The sequence below is a fragment of the Sciurus carolinensis genome, chromosome 17, assembly GCF_902686445.1.
Source record: "Sciurus carolinensis chromosome 17, mSciCar1.2, whole genome shotgun sequence".
Lineage (NCBI taxonomy): Eukaryota > Metazoa > Chordata > Mammalia > Rodentia > Sciuridae > Sciurus > Sciurus carolinensis.
Window position 1 is genome coordinate 25,997,088 of NC_062229.1, and position 22,446 is coordinate 26,019,533.

Below are 22,446 nucleotides of genomic sequence, written 5' to 3' on the forward strand. Positions count from 1 at the left end.
ACATCATTCTCAATGGAGAAAAATTGAAAACATTCCCTTTAAAAACCAAAACAAGACAAGGATGACTTCTTTTACCACTTCTATTCAACATAGTCCTTGAAACTCTAGTCAGAGCAATTAGGCAGAAAGAAGAAGTTAAATGGATATGATTAGGAAGAGAAAAACTCAAACTAACCCTATTTGCCAAGGACATGATTCTATATTTAGAAGACCCAAAAACTCCACCAGGAAACTTCTAGAACTCACACATGAATTCAGCAAAGTAGCAGGATATGAAACTATCACCCCTAAATCAATTGCATTTCTATATATCAGTGATGAATCAACTGAAAGAGAAAATTGGGAAAACCTTTCATTTCACAATAGCCTCAAAAAAAAAAAAAAAAAAAAAACCAATTTGGGAATCAATCTAACAAAAGAGGTGAAAGACCTCTACAATGAAAACTACAAAGCACTAAAGAAAGAAATTGAAGAAAACCTTAGAAGAAGGAAAAATCTCCCATGTTCTTCAATAGGCAGAATTAATGTTATCAAAATGTCCATATTACCAAAAGCACTATACAGAGTTAATGCAATTCCTATTAAAATTTCAATGATGTTCTTCATAGAAATAGAAAAAGCAGTCATGAGATTCACATGGAAAAATAAGAGGCCCAGAATAGCCAAAGCAATCCTTAGTAAGAAAGTGAAGCAAGAGGCATCACAATACAAAACCTTAAATTATACTACAGAGCTATAGTAACAAAAACAGCATGGTATTGGCACCCAAACAGACATAAAGACCAAAGGTACAGAATAAAAGACACAGAGAAAAACCCATATAAATACAGTCATTTCATAGTAGACAAAGGCACCATAAACATACATTGGCAAAAAGATAACTTCTTCAATAAATGGTGCTGGGAAAACTGGAAATCCATATGTAGCATAATGAAGTTAAACCCCTATCTCTCACCCTACACAAAAGCCAACTCAAAGTGGATCAAGGACCTAGGCATTAAACCAGAGACCCCACACCTACTAGAAGAAAAAGCAGGCCCAAATCTCCATCTTGACAGCTTAGGAACTGAATTCCTCAACAAGACTCCTAATGCACAAGAAGTAAATCAAGAATGAAAAAATGGGATGGTATCAAACTAAAAAGACTTCTCATAGCAAAAGAAATAATCAAGAACACGAAGAGAGAGCTACAGAAGGGGGAAAAAAGTCTTTGCCACTTGCCCCTCAGATAGAGCATTAATCTCCAACTACCCCTGCTCTACCAGCAGGATTTGGCGGTGTGATGTCTCACAGGAAGTTCTCTGCTCCCAGACATCGATCCTTGGGCTTCTTGCCTCAGAAGCACAGCAGCAGGCATGGTGGGAAGGTGAAGAGTTTCCCTAAGGATGACCCTTTTAAGCCTGGCCATCTCACAGCCTTGCTGGGCTACAAGGCTGTCATGACCCACATCATGTGGGAAGTCGACAGGCCAGGATCCAAGGTGAATAAGAAGGAAGTTGTGGAGGCTGTGACCATAGTGGAGACACCACCCATGGTGTTGTAGGCATTGTGGGCTAGTTGAAACCCCTCGAGGTCTCCAAACTTTCAAGACCATCTTTGCTGAGCACATCATGATGAGCGTAAAAGGTGCTTCTATTAGAACTGGCATAAATCTAAGAAGAAGGCCTTCACCAAATATTGCAAGAAGTGGCAGGATGACATGGGCAAGAAGCAACTGGAGAAGGACTTCAATAGCATGAAGAAGTACTGCCAGGTCATTCACATTACCACCCATACCCAGATGCGGCTGCTTCCTCTGTGCCAGAAGATAGCCCACCTGATGGAGATCCAGGTGAATTGAGGCACCGTGACTGAGAAACTGAAGAGAACAGGAGAGGCTGGAGCAGCAGGTCCCTGTGAACCAGGTGTTTGGGCAGGACAAGATGATTGACGTCATTGGTGTGACAAAGGGCAAAGGCTACAAAGGGGTCACCAGTCGCTGGCATACCAAGAAGCTGCCCCACAAGACCCACAGAGGGCTGCACAAGGTTGCCTATATTGGAGCCTGGCATCCTGCCCATGCGGCCTTCTCTGTGGCTTGGGCTGGGCAGAAAGGCTACCATCACCACACTGAGATCAACAAGAAGATCTACAAAATTGGTCAGGGCTACCTCATCAAGGATGGCAAACTAATCAAGAATAATGCTTCCACTGATTATGACCTGTCTGACAAGAGCATCAACCCTCTGGGTGGTTTTGTCCACTATGGTGAAGTGACCAATGATTTCTTCATGCTGAAAGGTTGTGTGGTGGGGACCAAGAAGCGGGTGAGCACCCGCTTCTTGGTCCCCACCCTCTGCAAGTCCTTGCTGGTACAGACCAAACGACCTGCTCTGGAGAAGATCAACCTTAAGTTCATTGACCCCACCTCTAAGTTTGGCCATGGGTGCTTCCAGACTATGGAGGAGAAGGAAGCATTCATGGGACCACTTAAGAAAGACCGCCTTGCCAAGGAAGAAGGTGCCTGCTGTCTGGAGCATGAGCTGCCGACTGCAGCGAGTAAAAACTTTCTCAGTGAAAAAAAAAAAAAAAAAAAACCACCCCCACAAATAATCCAACCAATAACTGGGCAAAGGAACTGAACAGGCATTTTGCAGAAGAAGAAATACATCTGATCAACAAATACATGAAAAAATTTTCAACATCTCTAGCACTGAGAGAAATGCAAATTAAGACTACATTGAGATTTCATCTCACTCCAGCCAGAATGGCAATTATCAAGAATACAAGTAATGGAAGGAAGTGGAAGGGAGGAACCCTGCAGAGTTTGCATTTTCCTTTGAGCTTCAAGCAGAACCCTTTTCTGATCCTCAAACCAAAGCTAGTGGACTTCTCCTGGCTTCCTCTGCATCACAGTGGCTATGAAAAAAATGAGGGGATCCAAGATGGCGGACTAGAGGGAGGCTGCGTTCCTTGTCGCTCCATAACTCCTGTTTCAAGCAGAGGACATCTATTTCTCAGTGAGGCAGTTTTTGCTGCTTATCGATCCCCTGGTGTTTACCCCATTTGTCTGCTGTGATGTCCTGCAGTCTACCAGCATATCGACGCCTTTTTTGAGTGCAGATTGCTCACTGTCAGGCGTCTATCATCCTCCATTTGTCTGCCTCTCACCTGTCCATCGCCTACCTTACACCTACCCATCACCCAATGCACAAGGTTCACCTCCCGATCGTCCGACAACAGTCAGCCAACTGATCGCCGACCACCAGTGGAGCACCAGCTCCCTGCTGTCGCCTGGAAGTTCACTGTTACAGTACCTGCAGGTTTGATTACACGTGGCTGCCGCCACTTTGAGACAACAGCCAGGCCCCATAGGACCCCAGGCTGGACTGACTTAATGCCGTCTCCAGGATACCTCAGCCCAACTGATCACTCCCTGCCTCTGGGGCCCTCACATCGACTGACGGCTCCCTGCTGCCAGGACCCCCAGACCAACTGACTGCGCCCTATCACCGGAACCCCAGACCGACTGATTGCACCCACCTCCAGGATACCTCAACCACACCAAACACACCAGACCTCCAGGACCCCTGCCGGACCAACCGCATCCTGTCTTCAGGACCTCCAGCTGACCACGTCCACCCCTGAGATGCAGCTCCCCATTTGCCAACACATTTCGAAGCCAGAGCGGCCGTCTTGGATAAATCCTGGAAGCCATAGCTCCGATCTTTGCGTGGGGCAAATCCCATCCTGCGATGCCTGCTGGAGGCTTGAAATTCATTGTCAGGTACCTCTCATGCGTCAGGCTACTGAACACTGGGAGGTTTCATTAGTATATGACTGTTATACAGTAGATTTTCTTTTTTCTCCTTTTTAAAAAATTTAAGTTTTTATTTCTTTACTTTTCTTGCTCTCTTTTCCTTTTGCTTACCTGTTCCCTCAGAGTCTCTTTCTCCCTTTTTTGCATGCTAACATTCGATTTCTTTTGATTACACTCTCACCCTTTCTATTTTCTAGAACTTCTGTATATTCTTTTCTTATCCCATTAACAGCCACATTCTACATCCTTCTGCATCCTCTTTGTCGTCCATTAGAAACTGCAGGCCTTTTTGCAAACCTGTTTGTTTTACCGAAGATAATATTTGAACTCATTTTGTTTACTATGACAATTTTGTTATTGTCCTCATAGGGGCTATTTGGTCTAGGATTGCATAGTGTCTGATTTGGGCACTGCTAATATTGATCTCCCCTTAAAGAAAGGGTTTTGGAAACCTATAGGGCCACTATAAGCCTATAGGGGGAAATCTGCAATACCCCAGATCTGCACTGCTAGAGGGGAAGATACATGAACAACAAGAAAAAACAAGGGAAGAAAATGATCCAAACAAATCTAGATTCTATATTAATAGAATCCAATGACAGTATGTTAGAAGAAATGTCAGAAAAGGACTTCAGATTATACATGATTAAGATGATTTGCGAAGCAAAGGATGAGTTAAGAGAGCAAATGCAGGCAATCAATGAAAATACCAATAAGCAGTTGAAACAGCAAGTGCAGGAAGCAAAAGATCATTTCAACAAAGAGAGATTCTCAAAAAAAAAAAAAAACAAAACAAATGGAAATCCTTGAAATGAAGGAAACAATAAACCAAATAAAAAACTCAATGGAAAGCATCACCAAAAGACTAGACCACTTGGAAGACAGAACCTCAGACAATGAAGACAAAATATTTAATCTTGAAAATAAAGTCGCCCAAACAGAGAAGATGGTAAGAAATCATGAACAGAATCTCCAAGAACTATGGGACATCATGAAAAGACCAAATTTAAGAATTATTGGGATTGAGAAAGGCACAGAGATACAAACCAAAGGAATGAACAACCTATTCAATGAAATAATATCAGAAAATTTCTCAAACCTGAAGAATGAAATGGAAAATCAAATACAAGAGGCTTACAGAACACCAAATGTACAGAATCACAACAGATCCACACCAAGGCACATTATAATGAAAATGCCTAACATTCAAAATAAAGATAGGATTTTGAAGGCCGCGAGAGAAAAGCATCAGATTACATATAGGGGGAGACCAATACGGATAGCAACCGACTTCTCAACCCAGACTCTAAAAGCTAGAAGGGCCTGGACCAACATATTTCAAGGTCTGAAAGAACATGGTTGCCAACCAAGAATCCTATTCCCAGCAAAACTAACCTTCAGATTTGAAGATGAAATAAAATCCTTCCATGATAAACAAAAGTTAAAATAATTTACGAATAGAAAACCTGCGCTACAGAATGTTCTCAACAAAATATTCCATGAGGAGGAAATGAAAAACAACAATGGAGGTCAGCAAAGGGAGGAACTACCTTAGAGAAAAACCACTCAAAGGAGAAACTAAGCCAACTTAAAAACCAAAAATAAGCCAAATGACTGGGAATACAAATCATATCTCAATAATAACCCTGAACGTTAATGGCGTAAACTCATCAATCAAAAGACATAGACTGGCAGAATGGATTAAAAAGAAAGACCCAGCAATATGATGCCAGCAAGAGACTCATCTCAGAGAAAAAGACATCCACAAACTAAAGGTGAAAGGATGGGAAAAAACCTACCACGCACATGGACTCAGTAAATAAGCGGGGGTTTCCATCCTTATATCAGATAAAGTGGACTTCAAGCCAAAGTTAGTCAGAAGGGATAAAGAAGGACATTTCATACTGCTTAAGGGAACCATAAATCAGGAAGACATAACAATAGTAAATATTTATGCCCCAAACAATGGTGCATCCCTGTACATCAAACAAATCCTTCTCAATTTCAGGAATCACATAGACCACAACACAACGATTCTGGGTGACTTTAATGCACTGCTGTCACCACTAGATAGATCTTCCAAACAAAATCCAACCAAAGAAACCATAGAACTCAATAACACAATCAATAACCTAGACTTAATAGACAAACCTGACAAATATAGAATATTCCATCCATCAACGAGTGGATTCACTTTCTTCTCAGCAGCACATGGAACCTTCTCAAAAATAGACCATATGTTATGCCACAAAGCAGCCCTTAGGAAATGCAAAAAAATAGAGATAACTGCCTTGTGTTCTATCAGATCATAATGGACTGAGAGTAGAAATCAATGACAAAATAAAAAACAGAAATTACTCCAACACCTGGAGACTAAATAATATGCTATTGAATGAAACATGGATAACAAAAAACATCAGGGAGGAGATTAAAAAAATCTTAGAGGTCAATGAGAATGATGATACAACATATCAAAATCTCTGGGACACTATGAAAGCGGTACTAAGAGGAAAATTCATTGCATGGAGCGCATTCCAGAAAAGAATGAAAAGTCAACAACTAAATGACCTAACATTACAGCTCAAAGCCCTAGAAAAAGAAGAACAGAAGAACAGCAAAAGTAGTAGAAGACAGGAAATAATTAAAATCAGAGCTGAAATCAATGAAATTGAAACAAAAGAAACAATTCAAAAAATTGACAAAACAAAAAGTTGGTTCTTTGAGAAAGTAAACAAAATAGACAAACCCTTAGCCACACTAACAAAGAGAAGGAGAGAGAAGACTCAAATTAATAAAATACATGATGCAAAAGGAAATATCACAACAGACACCACTGAGATACAGAACATAATGAGAAGTTACTTTGAAAATCTGTATTCCAACAAAATAGAAACTAGCGAAGACATTGACAAATATCTAGAGACAAATGCTCCTCCCAAACTGAACCAGGAGGACATACACAATTTAATCAGATCAATATCAAGCAACGAAATAGAAGAAGCCATTAAAAATCTACCATCCAAGAAAAGCCCAGGACCAGACGGATTCTCAGCCGAGTTCTACAAGACCTTCAAAGAAGAACTCATTCCAATACTTCTAAAAGTATTCCAGAAAATAGAAAAGGAGGCACCCTACCGAATTCATTCTATGAAGCTAATATCACCCTCATACCCAAACCAGGAAAAGACACATCAAGGAAAGAAAATTTTAAACCAATATCCTTGATGAATATAGATGCAAAGATCCTTAACAAAATATTGGCAAACCGTATCCAAAAACATATTAAGAAAATTGTGCACCACGATCAAGTGGGGTTCATCCCTGGAATGCAAGGATGGTTCAACATTGGTAAATCAATAAATGTAATCCATCATGTCAATAGATGTAAGGATAAGAATCATATGGTTATTTTAATTGACGCAGAAAAAGCGTTCAACAAAATACAACACCCCTTCATGCTCAAAACACTAGAAAAAATAGGGATAGTAGGAACATACCTGAACATTGTAAAGGCTATTTATGCTAAGCCCATGGCCAACATCATTCTTAATGGAGAAAAACTGAAACCATTCCCTTTAAAAATGGGAACAAGACAGGGATGTCCTCTTTCACCACTTCTATTCAACATTGTCCTCAAAACTCTAGCCAGAGCAATTAGGCAGACCAAAGAAATTAAAGGGATACGAATAGGAAAAGAGGAACTTAAGCTGTCACTATTTGCGGATACATGATTCTATATTTAGAGGATCCAAAAACCTCCTCCAGAAAACTTCTAGACCTCATCAATGAATTCAGCAAAATAGCAGGCTATAAAATCAACACGCATAAATCTAAAGCATTTTTATATGCAAGCAACGAAACAGCTGAAAGGGAAATGAGGAAAACAACCCCATTTGCAATAGCCTCAAAAAAAAAAAAATACTTGGGAATCAATCTAACCAAAGAGGTAAAAGATCTCTACAATGAAAACTACAAAACTTTGAAGAAAGAAATTAAGGAAGACCTTAGAAGATGGAAAGATCTCCCATGTTCTTGGATAGGCAGAATTAATATTGTCAAACTGGCCAAACTACCAAAAGTGCTATACAGATTTAATGCAATTCCAATTAAAATCCCAATGACGTACCTTACAGAAATGGAGCAAGCAATCATGAAATTCATCTGGAAGAAAAAGAAACCCAGAATAGCTAAAGCAATCCTTAGCAGGAAGAATGAAACAGGGGGTATCACAATACCAGAACTTCAACTATACTACAAAGCAATAGTAACAAAAACAGCATGGTATTGGCACCAAAATAGACAGGTAGATCAATGGTACAGAATAGAGGACATGGACACAAACCCAAATAAATACAATTTTCTCATACTAGACAAAGGTGCCAAAAATATGCAATGGAGAAAAGATAGCCTCTTCAACAAATGGTGCTGGGAAAACTGGAAATCCATATGCAACAGAATGAAACTAAACCCCTATCTCTCACCCTGTACAAAAATCAACTCACAATGGATCAAGGACCTTGAAATCAGACCAGAGACCCTGCATCTTATAGAAGAAAAAGTAGGTCCAAATCTTCACCTTGTTGGCTTAGTATCAGACTTCCTTAACAGGACTCCCATAGTACAAGAAATAAAAGCAAGAATCAATAACTGGGATAGATTCAAACTAAATAGCTTTCTCTCAGCAAAGGAAACAATAAGTAATGTGAAGAGAGAGCTTACGGAGTGGGAGAATATCTTTGCCACTTCAGATAGAGTGATAATTTCCAGAATATATAAAGAACTCAAAAAACTCTCCACGAAGAATACAAATAACCCAATCAACAAATGGGCTAAGGATATGAACAGATTCTTCACAGAAGATCTACAAGCAATCAACAAACATATGAAAACATGTTCACCATCTTTAGTAATAAGAGAAATGCAAATCAAAACTACAGTAAGATTCCATCTCACCCCAATTAGAATGGCTATTATCAAGAATACAAGCAACAATAGATGTTGGAGAGGATGTGGGGAAAAAGGTACACTCATACATTGCTGGTGGGGCTGCAAATTAGTGCAGCCACTCTGGAAAGCAGCATGGAGATTCCTTAGAAAACTTGGAATGGACCTACCATTTGATCCAGCTATCCCACTCCTCGGCCTATACCCAAAGGACTTAAAATCAGCATACTACAGAGATAACAGCCACATCAATGTTCATAGCTGCTCAATTCACAATAGCCAGACTGTGGAACCAACCTAGATACCCTTCAATTGATGAATGGATAAAGAAACTGTGGTATATATATACAATGGAATATTACTCAGCTATAAAGAATAATAAAATTATGGCATTTGCAGGCAAATGGATGAAATTGGAGAATATCATGTTAAGTGAGATAAGCCAATCTCAAAAATCCAAAAGATGATGATCTCACTGATAAGTGGATGATGACACATAATGGGGGGTGGGAGGGGGGCAAGAATGGAGGAAGGAGGGACTGTATAGAGGGTAAAGAGAGGTGGGAGGGGTGGGGGGGAAGGAAAAAAATAACAGAATGAATCAAACATCATTACTCTATGTAAATGTATGAATGTGCAAATGGTATGCTGTTAATCCATGTACAAACAGAAACAACATGTATCCCATTTGTTTCAATAAAAATAAATTAAAAAAAAAAGAAAAGAAAATCTCTTGTGTGAAAAGAAAAAGAAAAAGAAGAAGAAAGGGCCTTATTGGTAACCTGTCAGTTCCCTCCACTAAGGAAGAAATTCTCTCTTTCTTGGGAATAGCAGGATTCCTTTGTGCATGGATCCCCAACTATTCTGTATTGGCCAAGCCTTTATACGACGCAGTCCAGGGCTCACTCTCTGAACCCCTATTGCAACCCATCACCACACATTTTACTAAGCTCCAAGAATCCCTCCTTAATGCACCTGCCCTCCACTTGCTTGATCTCTCACGCCCCTTTCTACTTTATGTAAGTGAAAAACAAGAATTCGCCCTTGGAGTGTTAGGACACATGCTGGGACCAACCTTTGCCCCTGTGGCTTATCTATCAAAATCCTTCGATCTCACCACCGAAGGCTGGGCCCCTTGCCTGTGGATGTTAGCTGCTGTCTCTTTAGTGATCAATGAATCCAAAAAGTTTACCTTTGGGGCTCTGCTGACATACCATCTTAAAGAGCTTCTTACCTACAAGGGACTACATTCCCTTCCCCCTTGTTGCATCCTGTCCCTGAAGGTATCTCTAATGGAGGACACCAGCCTCACCTTTCTTACCTGCCCTCCACTGAACCCTGCTACACTTCTTCCTATCCCTCAGGCTCCTCTTCCCATTCATTCTTGTATCAAAACCCTGGAAGAGCTTCTTCCACATCCTACCCATATACAAGAAGGAGCTTTGCCTCAAGCAACTCATACCTGGTTCACCGATGGCTCTTCCTTCTCACATGAAGGAACCTGCCTAGCAGGATATGCCATAGTTTCCTTAACATCAGTTTTAGAGGCCTCCTCGCTTCCCAACAACACATCCAATGTGCAGGTTAAACTTATTGCCCTCACCAGGGCTTTTACTTTGGCCAAGGGGTCCTCCCTCAACATTTACACCAACTCTAAATACACCTTCCATATACTCCTCTCTCACTTGGCCATCTGGAAGGAACATGGATTCCTCACCACCAAAGGCACCTCTATTGTCAATGTCACCTACATCTCAGGTTTGCTCCAAGCCTCACACCTCCCCATGGCCACTAGCATCTCTCACTGCAAGTCTCATCAAACTGACTCCCCCTTTGTCTCAATAGGCAACAACAAGGCAGACTTTGAGGCTAGAGCAGCTGCCCTCCTGCAGACTCGCAAACGCCCCCATCTCCTTCCCTTACTCTCCCCTCCTGTGACTCCCTCACCACAATGTCCTCCACTTAACATGCAGCCAACCACCCAACACATAGTCACTTACCTCCATAAGTTCTTTCACCCAAATACTGCCTCCTTATGGCACTCCATTTCTTCCCAACTCAAGTTTTCCCCCAAAGACTCTCAATTCCTTTCTAACTTTTCCTCCTCCTGCGACATTTGTCAAAAAAACCAATCCTACCTCCAACCTCTGACCCCCTGCTTTCCCATCACATCAGGGGAGGGGACATCTCCCAGGCTCTGATTGGCAATGGACTTTACTCACATGCCTCCTATAAAGGTATCTCTTGGTCCTTGTTGACACTTTCATGGGATGGGTCGAAGCCTTCCCCACCACCAGCAAATGTGCTTCCACAGTAGCCACTACCCTTATTACACACATAATTCCTCCATTTGGCCTCCCTGCATCTCTTCAGTCCGACAATGGTCCTGAGTTTCCTTCTCATATTTCACAGCTGGTAGCCAAAGCCCTTAATGTCTCCTGGCAGTTCCACATTTCCTACCATCCACAATCGTCTGGAAAGGTAGAATACCCCAACCGTGCTCTAAAAACCACCCTCACCAAACTATCCCTCAAATTACACCTAGACTGGATACAGAGCCTTCCTCTGGCCCTCCTGAGGCTCCATGCTCCTCTAAAGAAACCTCTCAACATCTCCCAATTTGAGCTCTTGTAAGGGCGACCTATCTCCTTCCTCAATCTCCCAGTCCCAGAGTCACCTTTGCCCCCTCACCTTCTTTCCCCTCTACTCACTTACGTTAGGAACCTCCTTTGGGAACATGCAGATAACCTTCTGGTCAAACCTAATACTGACCCCCATTCTCCTTCAATTCTCTCACTGGGTCATCTAGTACTTCTTAACCCTCCCAACAAAACCTCCCCCTCCTCTTCCCACCTTACACCAAAATGGACTGGGCCTCATCGGGTAATACTCACCACCCCCACAGCGGCTGGCCTTGAAGGCATTCCCTACTGGATACACAATTCCCACCTAAAATTATTCCATTCTCCCTCATATTCGGTCATACCCACAGGGCCCCTCAAGGTGCAATTCTCAAGAACCACCACTCCAGACCTCCCTTCAATTCCCAAGGATTCCGAGACCAATGACCACACTCCGGGAGAGAACCAGTCAACCCAATGAGTGAAGTTATCACCCTTTCCTGATATTATAGGTTTTTCCAAATCTTGCAGGAGGAACTGTCTATTGACTTTTCCCAACTCCACTCCTTCAATCTGCTCTCACTAGTACAGGATCTCCACCTCCAAGGATCATTTTCTGACTTCACCCCACAAGAAATATACCTATACCCACACCTCCTACTTATCTCTCATTCCTTCTTTATACTATGAGAATAATCCCCACCATCCCTCTTCTTTTCTGTTTTACATGCTTCCCTCTTGGGACATCTCACCCTCCAGGGACCAGATTCACCTGGCAATTTAAAATCTATGCTACTGAATTTAATCCTCCCTGCCTATTTAAATCAATCCCTTGTTGAAGCTCAGGCTGAACACAACCCATCATCCTTGCATTTGACTTCTCCAAAGCATTCAAGGACAATTGCCTTAACTGGGAACAATATACTGTGGAATCATATGATCATCACCAATTTTCTTCTGCCTGAAATCTGAAAACACAGGCTCATGCATAGATAATTATTGCAATGGATGCCCATCCTGGTCATGTAACTATCACTATACTGACCCCTCTTATGGAAAACCAGGAGGTCAATTATCCAAACTTCCACATACTTCTACTCAACATCAAAAGGTCAAACCATATCTCTCCTTCAGGATACCAGATCCTTGGGACCCAAGATGAGAACAAGGAGTTGAAGGATCCATTAACCTCCACAAGGGAACAATCCCACATGGTTCTATTAAAATTATAAAAACCTATGGTCAGGACCCCAATAAGTCCTTAGATGTGGTCATCAATATAGTCAAAGACACAGCCTTTTGCCTCTCTTATCAACTATCCCCCCAACCTAAGCTATCATGGTTACAACTTGATTCTTCTCTTAAAATTCTTCACCAAATTGTCAACGAATCTCTATATCAAAGGAACTGCTTTGCAAAATGTGCCCCATTAGACCAGTTCCCAATCACAGCAGTCATCTTCTCTAATATCTCAGTCCCCCATAATACTTGCATGCCAAACCCACAAAAGCTTCCCCAAGATATCCCCTTACACTCTTTGGGGTCAACTGAACCTTGCTAGTGCACCTCCAAGAACACCCCCCTCCACCTCCCATGCTCCACCAACATCACCCTTACTTCTTCAATCTCTGACCACAGGGCACCTACTTCTTATGCTCTAAGTACTTGCATCAAACCCTCCACCATAGGACTCCAAACTGGTTATGCACTCCCCTCAACTCACTCTTTATAGTTATCCAGAATTTATGTTAACTGTCACTCCAACCACCCAACAAGGGTGCACAGCCTTTCCCCCAGTTCTGGTAGGTGTCACTCTAACCACCTCCCTCACCTCCTTAGGACTTTCAGGGGTTGGGGGTGGGGAGCTCTGGACACAGCTTAGACCTATCCAAACAATTTGAATAACTGAGTAATGAGGTAGCCAAATATATTGAGACTTCCAAGGAAGCCATTCGCATCCTCCAGCCCCAAATCTCCTCACTGGCGGAGGTGGTCCTACTGAATAGACGGGCCCTGGACCTCCTCGCAGCTGAAAAGGATGGAACCTGTTTCTTAGGGAACAATGCTATTACTACATCAATCAATCCGGAAAAATTGAACAAAATATACAAACCTTACAAGATCTGGCCACAAAAATCCGACAAAAGGGCTTCACGTCCAGTTTTTTCCCCCTCTCTCCTCATCCCCTGGGAACCCCTTCCTGACCTGGGTATTCCCTCTCTTAGGTCTACTAACTGCCATGATAACTTTGACTTTCTTAGCCCCCTGTCTCTTCAGGTGCCTCCAGGAAGCCGTCCTAGGAAAAACCAAGATCTTCACTAATCAAACGGTCAACCAGATGATCCTCGGGGAATACCAGACCTATCCAAAGATGATGACTACATCCAAGTGTTGCCATTGCCTCCAGAGTCACATCCTCGACAGCATTCTAATGACCTCCCACACCCCTTACATCTTGAGACTACGCCCCACTCGCGCTGAAAGAAGAGCAATCTCCGCCCACATCCCCAAGGGGTCCAATATAAAACAAAAAAGGGAGGAATGTTAGGTCCAAGGCTTAACATCTGCGCAGCCATTTTAAATCCTTACCACCACTTTATAAAATAAGTTTCGCTTTCCCACCCTAGAGGGATACTTGCAGAGAAAACAAAAGTTAAAATATAACTTCCCCTCCCCGCCTCTTTTTAACTGACCTAACTGAACACCTCCTTATTTGTCCCGGCAGCCCACCGCAAACTCTTACCACAAACAGCTCATATGGCCTTACACAAGCAGTCCAAACCCTCCCTATAAAATACCCTACAGTTAAGTTCTTTTGGTCTCTCTCACTTTTTTTCTGAGTGATGGCCTTTGTCAGATCCTGACTGACAAAACTTTCTACATGTGGATCTCCTCACCTGGTTTCTGTGTTGCTCGTCTGTGTCTCATTTTCCTTTCAGAGTTTATTTAGGGTTTTCTCCTGAAACAATTTCATCTTGTGTAAACATTCTGCTTCTGTGATTTTACCAGGGTCTCATGACAAATTTTGTTGAAAAGAGCCAGATGTGGTGGTTTATGCCTATCATCTCAGCTGCTAGGGAGACGAAGGCAGAGGAGGATCACAAGTTCAAGGTCAACCTCAGCAACTTAGCAGGACCCTGTCTGAAGGAAAAAAAAGAGGGGGTGGGTGTTGGTTGTGCTGGGGATGTAGCTAAGCTGGAAATCACCTCAGAAACAGCAAAAGAAAAAAAAAAAAAAAGAAAACAAACACAAAGGTAGAGAAGCAATATGCTGTGCTACAAAGAGAAATAATTTATTGCACCCAGGGGTTTATTTCATTGTCTCAGTGCTTGTCTCACCGTGAGAGTCCCAAACCATCTTAGGTGCACCTGGGAATCTGTTAGACATACTCTTTGTCTCCTCTCCAGACTTTCTGAATTCAAGTCTGTAATTTAACCAGATCCTCAGGTGATTTGCATTCATGCACATTAAAGTTCAGAAGACGCAGGGCTCTTACCAAGAAAACTGCTCCAGTTTGAGAGAAGATAAAGCATTCAAGAAATACTGCTAGTAAGAATTGTGAGAAGTGAAGAAACCTCATTGTTACAGCCTTGAGTGCTCTGGGCACTCAGAGAAGTCACTTAAATAATTAGCAGAACTTCTTTGAGCTTCAAGAAGCTAGTTGCACAGAGCTGGAGTTGTGGCTCAGGGATAGAGTATTTGCCTGGCATGTGGGAGGCCCTGGGTTTGGTCCTCAGCACTGCAAATAAATAAATAAAATAAAAGATCCATTGACAACTAAAAAAATATTTTGAAGAAAAGAATCTAGTTGCCCCCAAATCAGGGTCCCAGTGGCTGACCCTAGGGCTTTGCTAGTGCTAGTAAAGCCAATCTTTGTTGATCTGTTTGATCACATCAAATGTTGGTGCTATCCATGCTAAGTGCTTACCATGATGAAAAACATCCAGTAAGCACACCCCAAACAGAGAACTGGCACAAGACCCTCTATGATGGAGAAATTTTGTTCTCAAAACTCCCAAACTCTTTTTTTCCTATTATGGGTCATTATGAATCTCTCCCCACTCTTCAAGTCAATTACCCAATAATTCAATTACTTAAAATGGAACTTATTGAACAAAATAGCCATTGATGAACAGTTCCCACTTTCTGTTTTGCATGAGTTGGATATTTTCCAATTGCCCCTCCATATGTACTCTTTGTCCCTCTCAACCCTGCTGTGAGACTTGGGAGGCTGACTTTCTTGGACTATCTCCTGCCTTCCTCTTGGGACAATAGGAGGCCCTGGAAGGAGATCAAAAGAGACTCAGTTTCAGATTACTTACTAATTTCCTCTGTGCTGGAACATGGGTTTGCTGTGTTCCTCATCTGCAGACCACAGTTTTGTCAGGTACTTTGCTCCAAGGGGTGAAAATAGCTTCCAAATACTGACAGCTGTAATACGTTGCCTTAACTTTGTCCACCACCTTTTGGAAATTGTCCCCTGAATTCTGTTTTTTAATGCGTAATCTCGTTTTCTTAACATCACCATCTCTCTGGTGTTTGGGATCCATTTCTGTTTTCATTCTGGGTGACCAGAGCATTAAAGTTGAGTGAAGCAAAGCTCTAAAGCACACACACACACACACACACACACACACACAAAAAAAAAAAAAAAAAAAAAAAAAAAGCTCTAAAGCACAGGTGGACATCATCAATGGCAATAGAAAGAGATAACTGACTGCTGAGGTGGGCCCCTAGGAAGCACATACCAGAAGACTACCAGGACAGCGACCTGGCCATGGACACAGCAGCTTTGCAGCATGCCCACCAGTGATGCAGATGGTCTTATGGCTTTGGATCTGTAGCCTAAGTTCTCTGGTACTGGCAACAGAGGACATTTGCTCCTAGAGGAAGTGGCAGCCTCGCCACATTGCTCCAGCTCTTCTTCAGGCCGCTTCTCTACCTACCAGCCTGTTCCTCCAAGATTCCATATATTGATCAGTAGCACCATTCTTCACCCACCAGGTAAGCCTAGTTACAGTTTATCCATGGACTGAAATAGGTGGAGGCCCTGGGAGGCTAAGGTTTTGTGTTCCCCTGGGTGTGCAGGTGATGGCAATGAGGCAGTCTTAGAGAGGTAGGAGTCCTGGCAACTAGTCTCCCACCGAATCTGGTTCTGCTCTTTCAAGATAACTGTCAACCAAGAACCCAGAATCTCATACGAGTGTTTGAGAAAGTGTTTATTTGAGCTAAGAGGACACCCACTTGGGGAACATGTATTCTAGTACAGAATAAGTGTTCCAAAAATAGGTTTGAGGGGTCTGGTTTCATAAATAAAAAGAAAAAGAGGTCACGCACACACAACCAAACAAATCCAAAAAACCTGGTTGTTATAGTCAATTGCTCCACAGGAAGAGCCCAGATCTTTGTTTAATCACTGCTTACACATCTCAGGAAAGCCATAACGCCAAGCAGAAACAAGGCATTTTCCAAAGTATTACCCTAATTACATCAGCAATTAACAAGATTATGAGACTTTGGGATCCATGAAGACAGGACTGCAGCCCACAGACCCTGTCCTCCAGATCTGATGGTGTAACAGACGAGCCTGGTGTCAAGGGAGTTCTGTGTCTTGTGAATCCAAAGAATGAAATCCATGGACAATGGAGAGTGAAGCAGCCAGATTTATTTAAGCAGAAAAAGACGCCTGCAATACGGCAGGATACTGCGGGCTGTTCTTTGCCTAGGGATTTTTTTAAGGCATTGCTGATGGTTCAGCCCATGTAAACGAGGGATGCTAACATGAAATAGTCAAGTGCTAATTTTCTTTTCCTTTTCTTTCTCTATCTTTCTTTCAATTTGTTCTAATTGATTACACTCAAGCACTGGTTTTAATAGACCAATTAGAAGTGCACACATTTAAACCCTTGTTTACATAATTGAGAGGACTTGCCCAACCCTGGGGTTTGGCACGTCTATTGGGTGAGAGGAAGAGTTAAGTGGGGGTGGATTGTGTGGCTGGCCATTGCTAGTGGTAGCTAAGGAAGTGCTGCTGTGGTTGAAGCCATCCCAGTGACGCGAGCACCCGGCTCGCGTCTTCTTCTTGACGTGCACCTAGGAACCTTCACCTGAGGTACAGATCAGAGGAAACAAGAATTGACTCTTACCAAGAAGTTGGGTCCAATGTGTAGCTCTTTATTGACGGTTCTCTCATACAGCAAAACAGTCTAGGAGGATGGCGAGGCAATGACCAATGGTGGCTGGTACCGACGGGGCAGTCGTGCTCCGGGAGGCAAGCAAGGAGGACTGCCACCGGTCCAGTTACAACGTTGGGTTTTTATACATTTTTAAAATCAGCAAAAATCACAGCACACACTTTATCACACTCTAAAACCTTAGGGTTACATAATTTGCATAACTATCTGAGCACACATAGTTTTTTGGCACAGCACACATTCCTTATCATACTGTAAAACCTTAGGGTTTACTCATTAGCATATCACTGCACACCTTAGGGTTTCCTAATTAGCATATCAGTATGGCTCACACAGAAAGGAAGGAAGGACAGAGAGAAAAGAAAAATTACACAGTCAGATTGGTCTGGCAGCATGGAGTTACTCATGTCCAATTATATGCTCCAATCAGTCCGTCCCCTGGAGCGGTGGGTTCCCCAAAAGGGGAGTCGCCGCTCCACTGAGGGTAACAAGGTCTCCAACATAACAGTACTTCAGGAGTCTCCGGAGAAGATCTTCGTGTCCGGGCAAATGAAGCACGTATTCAGGAAGTATCTGGTTGTAGTAGTCCATCATGAAGGAGGAGTGAGATGCAGGTGGTTGGAGCAATGTTGGGAGCTTGTTCAGGTCAAAGACTGAGCCATCTATGCAGATGTAAGTAGAATCTGCGCGGTGAGGCCGGCCGATTACATATCGCCGGAAGAGGTGGTCCATAGCCAGAGGTTAGTACATAAAGGCGAAGAAAAACCTAAAGTAGGGAAAAGCAGGAGTCAGAAAAGCTAGGTATACAGTAGTCATGGAGAGAAAGGAGAGGAGGGGCAGTATAGTGTAAATAGACATATTTCCATAAGCGGAATAAATAAGGTTGTAACACAGCCTTCCAGCATAAGAATTCCAAAGTGGGTAGTGTGCGCAGGGTACTGGGGGTAAGGTAATCATGGAGTGAAGAAGGATATAAGAGATCAATGCTTGCAAACCAAGCACAACCATCAACGTGTTTAGTAGTAGGAGATCTAAGAATGGCCGTGAGTAAGCCCAATAAGGCCTGATTATGATATGGGTGTTTGTTGAAAAGATAGTCTTTCATTAAAAAGTTATCAGGGTTCCTATGAGTCCATAAATGTGTCAATAAAGAAGGTAATGAGGGAGGTGTGGGAAATGTGTATGGTTGGAAGCGGACCAGAGATGGCAATGTATATGAACAAATGGTGCAAGGTAATAAACGAGGAGTTAGGGATTTAGCGAGGCAGACCAGGGTATGAAGTGACTCAGGAGTATAAGTGCGAAGGGCCGCAATGATAAAGAAGTCATGTACATGGAAGGAAATGCACAAAGTGCAGAGAGATGCGTGGGAGGTTTCCAGTTGGTCCACTCTGCGTCTAGGACGGAATCTTCTGTGATGAGAGCGTCTACGCCTCTGCTGGGAGGTGGTGCGGTGGGTGGTAGAGTTGTAGCTTGGTAATCTTGGCATGTTGTTCTGCGGAGATACGTCTGCAGGTAAACAGAAGTAGTTTGAGTATGATGAGAGCGCCAATAATAAAGACAAGCAGAGAAATAGTCTGTTTTATCCAGTGCCAAGGATTCCATCTGGTAATACAGGTAAAGTCAGCAGCAACCAATCGGCGGAAAAATCCAAAGATGGTGCAATCCTTGTGACTATCCTGGAAAATATGCCTAGGGGTCAACAGAGAATGTTCCACCAGTGCTTGTATGTGAGCGGTGGAATGGCTGAGTTGATTAATGTCCTTGGAGATGGCTTTATCATAAGCCCTGTAAACTTTTTTGTTTTGTGCAAAAAGGTTATTCATGGCCTGAAGAGAAGATTGTACTGTAGCTTCCAATTTATCAGCGTACGCAGGAGTCTTGAAAAAGGCATTAAGTCCAAAGGTATGGTTGGAGATGTATGCCACGTGGGTGAGCGCAGTTTTGTCCAAAGGTATGTGGCGGACCATCATCACATTGGAGTGTAGGTGACAGCCGGGGTTCAAGTCGACAAAGTCATTGAAGGAAGCATTATGCCAGCGTTGTACCGAATAATTGCCAGAGTGGCAGGTGAGGATCCTATAATTTCCCAAGTCAGATATAGACGAGGTCGGGAGATGTACCGAGACATCAGTAGTAGGTGGTACGTCCTTAATCAATTCAAAGGAAATGGCTGTATTTTTCCCGAATTTCCACAATGAAGATTCAGGAATAAACCAATTGAGGTTATTGAAGGTAGCCCAATACATAGATTCCAAGGGCATCAACCATGTACCATCAACGTAGCGTGGGGTTGGTTTGGTTTTGTAAGCCACGATAGCCTGGGAGGTAGATATTTCCCAAAGGTGTAGAGAACATTTTCCATTGTCACAATAACTCTCATGGGTAGGATCTAAAATAGTGACCATAGAGCTGGTCTCCTGGCCAATGCCTGTAAGGAACAAAGACCTTAAATCCATAAAGGATGCACGAAGAAGGGCTTCAACATGATGGCACTCTTGCTGAGTTTGTAGATGGCTAACGGCAGAGGTGAGCATATTAGTGGTGACAGCGTATGATTGTTGTAAGGAGCGCAGTTCAGAGTGAAGGATGTGGTATTCAGCTTGTAACTTATCGAGTAAGGCACTCATAGTATGTAGGTTTCTGGAAACACCATGCAAAATCCTGGAGTGCTGATCTACCAAGGATTTGACAGAGGTGAGTTCAGCTCTGAGTTCCGCTGTCATAGCGCCAGCGATGAGAGAGCCTATTGTGGTTCCTGCCAGGAAGGCACCAATAGCCATGGCCTGTAGCGGGCGGCGCATAGATTTAGTTCCCTGGAGGTTGTAATAGAGATCAGGGAGGACAGCAGGAGTAGAGAGTGCGCAGGGGTCCAGATTAGATGAGATCTCCGCTAGGTCCAAAACAAGATGGATGGGAGTAACGACGGGTTGAATAAGAACACGTATGGGGGCATAAGTAAGAGGCATATACATAGGAGCAGTCTGTGAGATCATAGGATTCCAAGGTGGGAAGATAACGGAGCGAGGGAAGTGAGCAGTGATCCAGGAATAGGAGGAGTTAAAACCTCCTCTGTGGATCAAGCAAGGTTCTAAGCCTAGAGATCTATAGCACATTTTATGATCCAATTTTACTTCATAGACATCAGAGTATCTGAAATTATCTACTAAGTCAGTGTTGTTCTTGAGGATAGTATGGGACACCATGTCATAAACATACCAACGGTTATTCTTTCCGGGTGCCAGCATGTAAAAGTAGTAAGGAAGGTAGCCAATTTTACGGGGTCGCGGCCAGCGGGAGAAATCCATGCCAGCCGTGAGCCACCAGGATACCGAATGGTTGTCAGCGGCCTCAACATTATACCTAACAATAGAGTCAGTGATTGATTTATTGGAGCACCCATAGTGGGGGTACATATATGGTGTATTAGGGAAAGGATTTTGATCAATATGTAAAGTAATCTCCTGGATAGCAGGATAAGCATAATTGATGATAGTGACCGCAGGGTCAAGCCTGCTTAGAGTGGAGCGTTCTGGATAGTAAGAAGAGTTTATAACAGAAGCACTGTATATATTCATGGGTACATCATAAACAGAGTGGTTATAATATATAGACCTATGAGTGGCATAAAGATTTTTCTGACCAATGGGGGACCAATGGCAGCGGTAAAGACCAGTTTTAGGGATAAAGGGGAATCCCAAGGTATCGTTATAAGCATTGGCGTGTATCGGGGGCAAGCAGGGCAGGTGTAGCCTATGAATATTATCAGAAATATAAGGATCAGAGAGGTTGAGGACAGGAAAGAACTCAGGGAAAGGTCTAGATTCAGATCCACCAGTTTGTGCACCTCTGAGGCTAGGTCTCATATAGGCATCGGGTCTATATAGGGAAACATTGAGTTTGGAAGAATAATCAGTGAGGATAAAAACTGGGACAGTAGGGCTAGAATAATAAGGGGATAGTGCCTGTGCAGGGTTTGAAGCGTTATAGTTGGAACTATTAAAGAGGTAAATATGGGTTAAGTTCCAAATGGGCATAGCACTAGGTAAAGGTTCAGAGCCGTTCCTCCATTCCCATATCATGCGTCTAAGAAAAAAAAGGGGTAGAAACATTCTGTTCTGTAGGAGAAGAAAAATACGAGAAGTGGTCAGGTTGTGCATGTCTGGTTCTATTGTATATGTGAAGGTCAGTATATTCAGCAAACAAAACCACATTATTGGTGTTGTTGCCAGCGTATACTATGCCAGTGAAGTTGAAGAGCCTTTGGACATAGCGAGAAGATGGTACGACTGTGTCCAACAATTTAAACTTGTCTTTCAAACCTTGGATATAGACAGAAGCAGAACCTTTAGGTAATGGGGGAATGCGGAAGCAGAACCAGCCCATTTCGGCCGTTCCGTTTGAGGCGAAAATCATAGTGGCAAAGACGGAGCGCAAGCAAGTTACTTGAAACGGTGAAAGTCCCCTAGGGAAAGAAGTTGCCTGAGGGGCAGAGTTCAATAAATTTGCAAAAGGTTGGGGAACAGGATCAGTGATGACCAGGGGATATCTCCATGTTTGTGTGCCTAGGGCCATTATGTCCCACCATTTATCAATAGGGGGAAAAGAAATATTCTTTACTACGTAAGGGCTGAAAGCATTAAGTGTTTCAAATCTACCAAAGATGGGCAAGTTAGGGAAGTCAGCTACACAAGTGACTTTAGCCTTGTTGGTTTTGTCTTTAAGAAGGGTGACATCATGGGAGGCATTATAAGGTAAATTGAGTTTCTCAAAGAGAGCAGAGATGTTAATTGGACAAACAGTACCAAAAGGTTCGGGTATAAGAGGGGGCCATCGAAAGGAAGGTTTGCAATATTGGACTCTAGTTCCTGTCTTACATAGATTATAA

General features: G+C 42.8%; 1 pseudogene; it reads left to right on the top strand.

Annotated features, from left to right (window-relative positions):
• Positions 1–1,282: 1,282 nt before the first annotated feature.
• LOC124968245 (uncharacterized) lies at positions 1,283–13,912 on the top strand (annotated as a pseudogene).
• The last annotated feature ends 8,534 nt before the right edge of the window (positions 13,913–22,446 follow it).